This window comes from Danio aesculapii, chromosome 7 (assembly GCF_903798145.1).
Source record: "Danio aesculapii chromosome 7, fDanAes4.1, whole genome shotgun sequence".
NCBI classification, from domain to species: Eukaryota; Metazoa; Chordata; class Actinopteri; order Cypriniformes; family Danionidae; genus Danio; species Danio aesculapii.
In genome coordinates, this window is record NC_079441.1 from 25,932,678 (window position 1) to 25,945,847 (window position 13,170).

The 13,170-nt window shown below is 36.1% G+C and overlaps 1 long non-coding RNA gene across 1 annotated transcript in view; it reads left to right on the forward strand.

Moving 5' to 3' along the window:
• Positions 1-4,568: 4,568 nt before the first annotated feature.
• Positions 4,569-13,170, forward strand: part of LOC130232958 (uncharacterized) — a 45,398-nt gene continuing 36,796 nt past the window's right edge. Inside the window, exon 1 of the long non-coding RNA XR_008838149.1 lies at positions 4,569-4,687. This is a non-coding gene — a long non-coding RNA (uncharacterized LOC130232958). The remainder of the gene's footprint in view (positions 4,688-13,170) is intronic.

The window sequence follows — 13,170 nt, forward strand, 5'->3', positions numbered from 1 at the left end:
TGTTGGCTGTCGGGACTTCAGCTAATCAGTTTTGATCAATGCAAACAATTATTTTTCATGAGTCTAACATCCAGCTGTGCAAGAAAACAAACAATCTGACATAAGTGAAGTCATCTTTAACTACTGACTGACTGTAATGTTGTTAAAAAAAGAAAACATTTTACAAGTAACTTTTATTCAAATCTTGGATCTTATACGTGAAACAAAAATGATTTAAAAAAAATTAACGTGTGAAGCACCAAATGCGGCCCATGTTAAAGTTAAGGTTAATTTTAATACCAATCAGGCTATTGCTATCCATTATTTTCAATTTTTATTTTTTTACAAGAGAAAAATCTAGAAAAAATGTTAAGCTTTATTTATTTGCTTATTCAAATGGCCAAATTCGACTTGAGGAAAGTTGAATGTGCTAGCCAGATTAATAATTAGTATAATTAAATAGCCTAATAAATGACAATAAGCTACAGTTAAAAAAAAAATTCAACTAACCAAATTTTTTATTTTTATTATTTCATAATTACAGTTGAAGTCAGAATTATTAGCCCCCATGAATCATTAGCCCCCCTGTTTATTTTTCCCCCCAATTTCGGTTTAACGGACAGATTTTTTTTTGCAACTTTTTAAAAACATAATAGTTTTAATAACTCATTTCTAATAACTGATTTATTTTATCTTTGCCATGATGACAGTAAATAATATTTGACTAGATATTTTTCAAGACACTTCTATACAGCTTAAAGTGACATTTAAAGGCTTAACTAGTTTAATTAGGTTAACCAGGCAGGTTAGGGTAATTAGGCAAGTTATTGTATAATGATAATTTGTTCTGTAGACTATTGAAAAAATCTATAGCTTAAAGGGGCAAACAATTTTGACCTTAAAATTGTTTTTAAAATATTTAAAACTGCTTTTATTCTAGCCAAAATAAAACAAATAAGACTTTCTCCAGAAGAAAAAATATTATCAGACATACTGTGATATTATTTAAAATATTTTTAAAAATTATTATTTAAAAGTAATATTTAAAAAAGAAAAAAAAATTCAAAGGGAGTTTAACAATTCTGACTTAAAAAGTAAATAGAAAATCAGCTGAATAACTGCAAAAAGTAGCACTTTTTGAGAAAAAGGAACCATCCCTTTCACCAGGCTGGCTATGAGCCTGCTGTTACACACTTTAACATCTGCAAAGGTTGCCATAAACCATACTCATCTGTTATAGACAAAGCCTCAGGCCTAAAATGAAGGCCGAGAGGCATTACAATCTGGCTTCCTCCACAAACACCCTGGATTCCTTTAACAAGCTCCAAATTGCAAGACCTTTTTTCAGTTTATCACCAGCATTCCTTATAATTTCTTCTTGCGGCATTGTGGATCCATCATTGTAAATGCACTCAAAATGCCACAGCTGTGGCGTTTTACGAGGACGCACCTAATCAGACTGGAAAGGAGACGCCACCGTTACACAATCACATCTGCTCGAACACGCACTACAATAGCAATATGTGCATAACTGGAAGCATCACGACCTCGGCTACAAGCCTAATTCGTGTTGTTTCTTCAATCAGACATGCAGAAATGGCATGTTGTAGTGCAGCCCGAGCCGCAGCTGGAAAGCATCGCGAACATGAGGACAGGACCAGAGTTCTGCACCCAACACAAAACAGTACTCCAACCTGGCACTGGCTTTTATTCGCTCATAAAAATGTGTAAGGCCTGATTAGCTTCCCACATTTTCAGAGGATAAAGGAATTAAGGACCAATTTCCTGGTGTTGTAAACGTTAATGCTGAGAAAGAGGATGGCTGTTTGATTTTTGCAGGCTATATTTGTAGTTGAGGTGGTTGGAGGGGTGATCGTGTCGGTTGTGAAGGGGCCCACCCATGAAATATCGACGGATGAAGAATGTAATACTCCATTTAACGTTAACTGCCTGTGTTTGGGATGTCTGGCTTCTGTATCCGCTTGGTGTAAAACATGGCTCTTTTCTAAAAAAAGAGTGGCTTCTGTAAGATAATAACTGTGATAATTGAGTTCAATTGACACATCTACCAGTCGATTCTTCAATAGGAGATGAGAGACTGGGGGAAAATGCCATGAAATCCAAACAAAACACAACCCCTCAAAGTATGCAGATGTAACCCATCAGTGATCATTTAGAGAATAGTCATTGACCCATAACTTCTACGAGGAAGTAGGAAATGACTAAACATCCATGTTGTTACCCATTTGTGTCAGTGGGATCAGTGGGACCACAACCAAAAACTTCCTGAATTGACAGGAAACGGCATGTGTGTGGTGGCAGTCTGGCGGGAGCGTGGGTACAGGAAAGAGGCAGGGCCAGAGCAGAGGACTGGACTTGGCAGACCGGCGCTCAGCATTGTGGGACGAGGCACTCGACATGTGAGAGCCCAGCCTGGCCATTCATCCACACCAGCGCAGCGCGCCGCCCTGTGATTAGCATTGTCCTCTAGCAGATGGCCCATCATCTGTTTCAGGCGGCGGGGAAGAAAAAAAGACACCACTGTGAGAGCAGCCCTTCATTCTTATTATTAACTCATAAAGCGTCCATTGTGTTTAATCGTGTTTGTGCAGAATAAGGTGGTCTACAAATATGGACTTTTATAAACTTTTAAAAGTCTTGTTTAAACTTATGTAGAATGCCTTCAGTTAGTACAGTAGACATCAGTAGATGTTTTGTTTGACATTTTGACTTTTGTCACGTTGTATCTTCATTTGTGGCCTTCCAAAGCCATACAGTTTCCTATGTTATGGATAAATTATATTAGTTAAGCAGGTTCAGAAATTAACCAGAGTGCTCTGTATAAAAAGGTGCCAGAATCTGATATGGGTCAAAGAGATTTTCAAGCAATAAACTATTATTATTATTTATTCATTTATCATTATTATAATTATTATTATTATTCATTCATTCATTTTCTTTTCGGCCTAGTCCCTGTATTAATCAGGGGTCGCCACAGCGGAATGAACCACCAACTTATTCAGCATATGTTTTACGCAGCGGATGCCCTTCCAGCTGCACCACCCATCAGTGGGAAATATCCATACACACCCATTCACACACGTACACTTTGGGCAATTTAGTCTACCCAATTCACTTATACCACATGTCTTTGGACTGTGGGGAAAACCGAAGCACCTGGAGGAAACCCAAGCCAGCACGGAGAGAAGATGCAAACTCCACACAGAAATGCCAACTGACTGAAATCGTTTAACTTGATTGTTTTTGCAAATGCAAGTGGATTGAACATAAAGCAATTAATTGTCCCCAAATAGCAAGAATTGTGTTGATTCAGCTCATTTTGAATAATTAGTTTGAACAGGTAGCAAAAATATATTTTTTTTCGATTACATTGTGATGAATTATCATTTTATATGTAATAGGTTAACAGTTCAATTCTAACACCCATACAAAGTGTTAAGTGTCATTCACCTTCAAGATTCTCCTCCATGATGCTCTCTCTCAATCATTCTATGCCAGACCTGCTCCCATGATCGGCCAAATAAATGCCAGTTTTAATAAATAAAAAACTGTAAGTTAATTTTTTTTTTACAAAGTTAAGTGGATTGAACATGAAGCAATAAAGTTGTCCCAAAAAGCAAGAATTGTGTTGATTCAGCTCATTTTGAATAAGTAGTTTGAACAAGTCAATTACATTGTGTAGTTTTTGAGACAATTACATCGTGATTCATTATCATTTATATGTGAGATTTGCCTTGACCACCTTCAAGATTCTCCTCCATGATGCTCTCTCCCGTTTCCTTCTATCCCAGACCTGCTCCCATGATCGGGGAAATAATATTGCCAATTTTAATAAATTTTAAAAATGTACTTTATTGTTTTTACAAATGTAAGTGGATTGAACATAAAACTATTAAGTTGTGCCCAAAAAAGAAAGAATTGTGTTGATTCAGTGAATTTTGAATAAGTAGTTTAAAGAAGTAGCAAAAAAATTTTTTTTGAGTGGATTACATTGTGATTTTATTATCATTTATATCTGAGATTTGCCTTGAACAGGTTAATAGTTCAGTTCTAACCCCCATGCAAAGTGTTAAGTGTCATTCATCTTCAGGATTCTCCTCCATGATACTCTCTCTCGTTTCCTACTATCCCAGACCTGCTCCCATGATCGGCCAAATAATTAAAGCCAATTTTAATAAATAAATAAAAAGAAACATAATTGTTCTTACAAATGTAAGTGGATTGAACATAAAACTATTAAGTTGTCCCAAAAAAAAATTGTGTTTATTCAGCTCCTTTTGAATACGTAGTGTGAACAAGTCAATTATTTTACATTGTGTAGTTTTTGAGTCAATTACATTATGATGCATTATCATTTATGTGTGAGATTTGCCTTGAACAGATTAACAGTTCAATTTTAACACCCATTCAAAGTGTTACGTGTCATTCACCTTCAAGATTCTCCTCCATGATGCTCTCTCCCGTTTCCTTCTATTCCAGACCTGCTCCCATGATCGGCCTAATAATTAAAGCCATCCTGCAGCCGCCGCTGTACTGTGCAGCATTGGGTGCATCAGGGGCTCGTGACATGATACAGAGGGACAGCTTAACTATTAAATATCCATCACGCCACGCCACATCAGTCCTAATGCAATCAGAAACACATGACTACATCGCTCGGGCCCCCGCTTCCATCCACAATGATTAAGTAAGTCTTTAATTTCCAAGACAAATAAAAAATGCAAGATCATTTTATCATGAATGTAAATGACCTGTCTCCTCAGATGACAGTTCGATTTGATTGGGAACTGGGAGGGGGGCACCTACTGTAGCCAAGCAGACTAATATGGGGCTTTGTGTACTTCAGAGAGTACGCACGTGGGCTGTGGTCTTTTTGCCGTATTATCATTTTAATGAACCAGGGTATTTCTTTTGTGGTCGGGAGGCTCTAATGCAGTTGTCCAAGACTCCCCTTTCATCTGTCTTCTTCAAACGCTCGAGGTTGTTAAACAAATGGATGTGTCTGAGTATATAACGCTGATGTGGCCATGCTGCTGTTGACTGGGCCAATTAGGGCTCTGGAAGAAAAGAATTGAGACATGCTTGTTCACTCACTCAAACCAGCATACAATGCAGTCTGGCTTCTTTGTGTTTATTAAAATCATCTGGATCTTTAAGGATTGGCTATGACAGGCTGTAGTATAACATTACTTTCTGATGATTTTCATTATCCCCATACTGCTTTTACCTTGCTAATTAGCATGTGATTATAATAACATGTTTTCCTCGTACCTGATATGTCATGAATCCCTTGTTCCCTTGTCTCCATGTTTAAATGAGCGAGTGTGTTTAGAAAAATGTTTGATTTTACATCTAAGAGGTGATAATGATGCATACCTGTTCGCTTTCAGTCATAGTTGGAATGTTGAAATAAGATGACCGTGATTTCTCAATATGCTAATTACTGTGCAGTCGCAAATGCTGATATGCTAGTTGCTTATAGTGTATCCAGAGTGATATTGTCAGACTTTTTCTTATCAAATTTAACAATATTTTTTTAAAGGGCACCCATTTTACCCCTTTAAAAGATGTAAGATAAGCCTTTAGTGTTTCCAGAATGTGTCTGTAAAGTTTCAGCTCAAAATACCCATCAGATCATTTATTGAAACCTCCAGAATTGCTAGTTTTGGTGTCTGAGTACAGTGTAACTGTTTTTGTAGCCTGTGCCTTTAAATCCAAATGAGCTGCTTCTCCCCACCCAACGTTCCCATGTGCGTGTCTGCTTCTCATTATGATGTCAGATAAACAGCACAGTGACAGAGACAGACGCGGATGAAGCTGAAATACTGCTCATTAGTCAAAAATACTAAGTTTATTTTATGTATTTGTGGTGGAATTTATTCAAGCCTTTTTAAAATGAGTCTAACACAAATTTGCAGTATACACACACACACACACACACACACACAAACACACACACATACTTTAGTGTTTACTGACACCATGTGACCGTGGTGATTATAGTGGTTAAGGATCACATAGCCGGCAGCTAGCTCTCTGCAACTCTCACATGATCGGCCACTGAATCTATGCAGGGCTGCACCCGGTCAGTACCTGGATGGGAGGCCACATGGAAAAGCTATTTTGCTGCCGGAAGTGGTGTAAGTAAGATCAGCAGGGGACGCTCAACCTGTGGTCTGTGTGGGTCCTAAAGCGCCAGTTTATTGATGGGGACTCTATACTGCTCAGTGAGCGACTTTAAACAAAGACCCTGACTCTCTGTGGTTGTTAAAATCCCAGGATGTCCTTAAAAAAAGAGTAGGGGTTTAACCACTGGCCTCTGTCCATCATGGCCTACTAAACATACCCATATCATAACTGGGTGTGTGGTCTGGTGCAATATGGCTGCCGTTGTATAATCCAGGTGAATGCTGTACACTGGTGGTGGATGGGGAGATCTCCCCCAACGTGTAAAGCGCTTCCAGAAAAGCATTATATAAATGTAAGGAATTATTTATAGCGATTTTACTGTCTTTATTACAAACATGCTCTGTTTAAAAAAATGTTTTAAACTTATAAAAGTTTTAAACTTTGTAACAAACATTTTAATCCTAGTTTATTTGCAAAAAAGGACATGAGGACATGTGTATACATGCTATTATAGAAACATGGCATCAGTCAATCAGTAACAGGGTTGTTGCTAGATCGGATATGGTTGTGGCCGGAAGTTAACAAAATTATTTATATTATTTATAAAATTTCCCATTAATTGTATTTTATGAACGTCTACCCCCTTCCCAACCCTAAACCCAACAGCCATAGTAATGTAAAAAACGTAGTTATACCAAGAATTATTTATGCTATCTGTTTAATTACCCAATACATTTTTTAATGCCTTCCCCCACCCCAACCCTAAACCCAACCGTCACAGTACTGTAAACATATAAATAATTGTTATACAGTGTCATAAAAAAATGCTGCTATATTGATGTGCATATCGCACTTTCGGCCTGCCGCGTATCTGATCTAGACTTTACCCATTGACAGGGATTACTGATCAGATCAGATTGGTGGGCGGGGAAACCGCACTCCTACATCACATTGCGGTGGGCCTCAAAATCACTGGGATTTGGGTCCTATTTTATGTCAAAGTTTAAAAAAGTTTGTTTCTATCACTTCAATATGACAGTGGACACACACTACCTACACACAGTTCTGTCTAAACAGCTTACAAACATTTTTTTTCATCATAGGTGCCCTTTAAGCAATTATTAAGCTTAAAATTTTTTTTTTTTTTTTTTTTTTTTTTTTTTATTATTATTATTATTTATTTATTATTTATTTATTTTTTAATTAATTAACTTTTTTGGTTTAAAAAAATGTATTAGAATTTATTCAATCCCCTTCTTTCTCCTAATATAACACACATAAATGAAACCAAATAATTGAATACGCGTGACTCTTGACGATACATTGATGTCTTTGCAAGAATTGGTCTGTGCAAGAAACTGTACTTTAATTTCTGAGCAGTTTCTTACAGACTGATCGTTTCAGTTCATAAAACCCTCAGTGTTTCATCAGGAGCGACTGGAACTAATTTTGTTTTACTTATATGTGTTTTTTATTTAGACTATCAAAGTTCTGGTAGTTATTGCCTTGCATTTTATGAATAACCAAAGATCACGATTAAGCTGCATTCACACTACCAGCAACTTAGTAGCTGCCCTTTGCCCTGTATAGTGAATTAAGTTGCTAGTGGGTGTTCCAGCCTCGAGGTTGATTAGGTAACGTTTATGAATGGTATTCATTGACAGCAAATGAGTTTTCTTGAAGCTAAAAATAATAAACTGTGCAGGGAAAAACATGAAATATAAATGGAATGAGTACATAAAGCGCTTAAATACAAAGCTGAACAAAAAAAAAAACATGCTCTTTACCATTGCGTCTATTTGTAGCAGTATAGGTCCACAGCACACCGAAGAAAGTCAATCTACTATCTAGTCTTTCATTCAAAGTACACGTTATATTCTATTAAGTCAAAATGATGGTTTCTGATTAAAACCTGTTTTATTCAATTTGCCTTAAAGAAAAAAGTTACTTTCTAGGTAAAATTAAAAGCATTCAGTTTTTATAAAGTGAAATTTATACTTTAAGCCGGCAGTTTTTATCTCATGTGACCACATGACAACACTCCTTTTGTCATCTACCATTACTTGATTCAAATGTGAGGACGGTCTTCGGCCAAAGTAAGTCTTGTTTAGACAAGGTAAGCATTAAAGTCTATTTCATATCTATTATATGAGTAAGCATTTGTGACTGCAACATATTTTTTTAAAAACATGTTTATGTTTCTTCCATGTCAAAGCTAGAAAAACATAGCCTGACATGTTTATTAAAGTTTAATCCAAAATTATATATATGTTTTATTTTATAGTAAGATTCTTTTCCCAAAATAAATATTTAAAGGTCTTTATAAAATAAATCTGGTGATAACTAGGCATAGTTGAATTATAAGAGATCAGTATATGGAAATGGGCACACCGTGAGCCTCAGACACCATTGTTTCCTTGTTTTTAAGTAAATTCCACAAGTGTAAAACCTAGTGAAAATAGACCTATCAGAAAACAAAAACAGGCTGTTGCGTGATTCACCAGGCATGCTCTCAAAACTAGCATGTTCTTTAGGTCACATTCTCCTCATCCAGACCTGATGAGCTGCCACGTCATCAGGAGATCAGGAGTCAAAACACAGACTCATATGTTGCTCTGGGATTTTTAATATGCATATGTGTTTGAAAAGCCACAAGGTTTCCAATGGAGACAACAATGACCATTTTCCTCCCTTGTGCCAAGTCCAGACTGCATGATTTTCAAAATAGTGGTGTCACATACAGTATGTATTTACACTGCATGACTATCTGGGGTAGCGTTTCGTCGCTGCTTTGTTTACACTGTAAGATGGATCGGTGACAGGAGGTTTCACACTGCATGACATTAGAATAGTAAGAATCGCAGACAACTTTGTCTCAAAACCAAACACACGCAAGAAGTGATATGGGAACAATGTGAGGTCATGTAGTATATCTTTTATTATTAACTGCGTAATGAGAAAGAAGCATTAAGTATGGTATAAAATATACTTATTTTGCTCACCTGGCCTTTGAAGGTAATCAACATATTCTCCTTAACTTTTTTCTTTTACGACTCTGTTGTGGTATTGCTCAGATGACACATCAAACAGACACGGGTGCTCCTGCCAAATTTACACTAGTTTTTCCTCCATTTTTTGGGTCCAAATAGACTGAACAGAAGAACTTTTAACTTCTCCCCATCCTCCCACTGACCTGCAGATACCCAATATAGTGGATGCTGCTCTCTCATTGGTTATAGGTAATTGCAGATGTTATTTTTAATCTGAACTCATTCACATGGTATGATTTGAATCGCCGACAGCTCCAGATATTTAGCATGCCAAATGTCTCACGGGTGTCAGCAACTCATTAATGATTTTTTTAGAACGTGTCTTTGATAGTTCACACTGTGTGATTGTTGCTCATGTGAACGAGCACCGATTTGCCTGTGATTTCAGACATTTGTCAGCGATTTCTCAAAACCTGTCGGCGAGTCAAAATTGGGGCTAAATTTATGCAGTAAGAACTCTGTATCAGTTAACTCATGCATTCATTACTTTCATCTTAATCCCTTTATTAATCTGGGGTCGCCACAGTGGAATGAACTGCCAACTTATCCAGCATATGTTTTATCCAGCTGCCCTTCCAGCTGCAACCCATCACTGGGAAACAGCCATACACACTCATTCACACAATTCACCTATAGCACATGTCTTTGGACTTGTGGGGGAAACCGGAGCACCTGGAGGAAACCCACATGAACACGTGAAGAACATACAAAGTCCACACAGAAATGCCAACTAACCCAGCCGAGGCTCGAACCAGCAACCTTCTTGCTGTGAGGCAAACGTGCTACCCACTGCGTCGCCTTACTTAACTTTAAGTTTATATTAAACTTGCTATGTATGTGGGACTCTTATTTTGAAAACAGGAGATGCAGATTGTTTTCTATACATTGCTATGCAACAACTCCAGCATCAATCTGTTCAGATGCCCATCAGAACTCAAAATGAGGTATACACAGATATGTTTATTCAGCTCCACCCTGAAGAGGCATAATATATGTTTAATTATATCTTACTTTATTTACTGTTTATTGTGAAATTTACTGTGTATGTTTCAACAAACACCTCAAGGCTGTTACCTTCTACCGGTTACCTTCATCTTGGCGTTTCCATCAACCAGAGCTGGCCCAAGGCATTAGCGAACTAAGCGGCTGCTTAGGGCCCCGTGGCCACCAGGGGGCCCCCAAGAGTGCATTAAATGACTAACTTTTGTTTTTGTTTTAGTTTGTTGCAGAGTTGGGTTAAGAATTATGGGTGGGACAAAATATCAATATGCTCTGGCACCAAGAATTGATATTTATCTAAATGTACAAAAAATCTGAATTAATTAATCAGTCTTACACTGACTTCAGCCATACTGGCTTCAGTACACCCAGCTGCCACCAGGCTTCCCGTAATGGCAGATCTACAACACAACATAGACACACTAGCGTCATTTAAACCACTGACAGATGAGCTATTGCAATCGTGAAAATGGTGAAATCTTTGACAAATTATATAAAGATATCAATAGGAATAATTGGAAGGGCCTTGCATTTATTTGACCTTTGCAAAGTCTGGTAAATTTTGGCTGAAAATATTTGAGATTTTTTTTTTTTTTAAATGCTATTTTTAAATTGATAAGTAAATAACTAATGTTCTCCACTGCTGGAGACATTATAAGTGCTCATAGGAGTCTGTGCTCACCTTTTTGAGCATTCTGATCAGTTACTGTTCTTGAAGAAAGTATATGAATCTAAATGCTGGATTTTGCATGAGTTAAAAAGAAGGGCTAATCATAAAATACATCAAATATGTTGGCCAAGTTGTAATAAGGGTCTTTAGTTTACAGAAAACTAGAAAGCAATAAATTGCTATTTTGACTGTTTTCTAACCTGTATATTCCACTAAATTGAGATGCTGCTGCTCTGACTAATTTAGAGATGAGACTTTTCAGTCACAAACATCTCTCTGCATTTTTCAGCTTGTTGGACAGCTGTGTGCTTGTGTTACACTGCTGCAATTCTATAAACACATGCTGCTAATGAAAGAAATGCATCTTATAACTTATTGATGCATTTTTTTTAACATTCCTTAACAAAAATTGTGATATATCATGGTTGGTTTTCTTGTGTTCAAATTTCTTATCCCACAGCCATGTACTATGCATCATTGACAGTTGGTTAAAACACAGCAAAATGCTTTCCTTTTTATTGCTTTTGTCTTGTTTCTAATCTAAATATGTAAAAATTCTTTAATTTCAAAATTCATTCAAAATTCTACATTTTCTAGACAGATTTTCAGTCAAAATTATGTGGGTTTTTCGTTAAAAAAGCAAATTAATCTGCCAATTTGGGTAAATAAAAGAATATTGGTTTTGGTTTTAAATAAGATTATTTTACTTGTCTCACTGGCAGATTAATTTGTGTGCTTTACAGAAAAAAAAATCACTTAATTTAGAATTATTTCTAAAAAAGGATTTTTTTAGATATTTAGTAATATGCTGGATATGAAAATATGTCTAGAAAATGCTTCTTGATTTAATTTGATTTTGATTTAAATAGATTTTTTTAGATATTTAAACTATAAAATACAAAAAAATATGTAAGAAAAGCATTTTTGCAGTGGTAAATTTTAAATTATTTTAAAAACAGATCTTTATCTTTATTGCTGCTATTCTTGACTGTTTGGTGTGATCTTGACTAAATAATAATATATGAAAGCTATTGGCTGCTTCTAGCCATTTTTGTTTCTGTCAACACTAATGACAGCTCAGATGAATGTTTTGTCTCTAAATGTTTAGTTTTGTGTCAAGTAGTCATATAAAATGTGGGATCAATAGGCAGTTGTTTCTGGAGAATAAAATCTAGAATTGTTCTAAAGTTCCAGTGAAATTAAAATACAATTATTTAGATATTATAGCAGTATGTTAGACTTCAATGATATCTATAAGCTAGTGTTGTGCAAAACAATGACAAAAATATATAAAACCAATATAATCATGTAAAACTTGTAGTTTGTAATTTCCGCCTAAATGGAAAATTTTTTTCACATCACCTCATACTTCAGTTTCTCATTAAATTTTCTGACCAATCTAATGCTCTCTAGTGTCCCGCCCCTCCCCTTTCAAGACACTTCTGTTCATTTGATGTGCTTGAGCTTAACCCCTCTCTCTAGCAGAGCTGAGGAAACAGAACGCTACTGGCTGCTTTTTAAAGGGGATAAGCTACTCTATGCCCCACCCTCTCTTCATGTTTCTCTAACATGTTGAGATTACATCAAACGTCAAATAAAAAAATGCACATTTCACAGCATTTCTTGGGACCTTTAAAATATATGTTTTATCATGTAAGCAACACAGCTACAGTAAATAAAATTGATAATGCATGTTTTAAATTTAAAGTGTGCAAATAATTAAGGATTGACGATATTTTGTCATTGTTTGCACCAAGGGGGCCCCAAATAAAATTCTGAAAAATATATCCAAAATGTGCATAAAAATAGGTGTATGGAAACGTAGCTACTGTGAGCATAATGTGTGATTTGTTAGCTTATATGCTAATTCCAGTAGCCTCCAGGATGCTGATTTTTCTCCATTATCAATCGGTAACGTTTTTTGTTTGTTTGTTTATTGCGAACAGAAGAGAAAAATGCTTCTATTGGTCATCGTCACTCATGTGATTAACCTATTGTGAACGAAGAGAAAAAAAATGTATATGCGTTGAGATCGTGAAGCATCACACTACACAAGAAAAAACAATTGACGGCACTCTTTCAAGCAATCAAAACAAGAGAAAATTGTGTAAACTAAATGGGGCTTTGGTCACATACATTTTAAATTGCCTAATTAAAATAACAGATAATCTTTAATTTTTATCTATTTAAGAAAGAATTATTTAAATCTTCCTTTGAGATAGAATTAAAATGTTCAGTACAGTGTTTCCACTTTGTGTATGCCTTAAGGAAAACTTTTTGTAATAGACTACAGCATTTCCAGCCTGATCTCACTAGGAAACC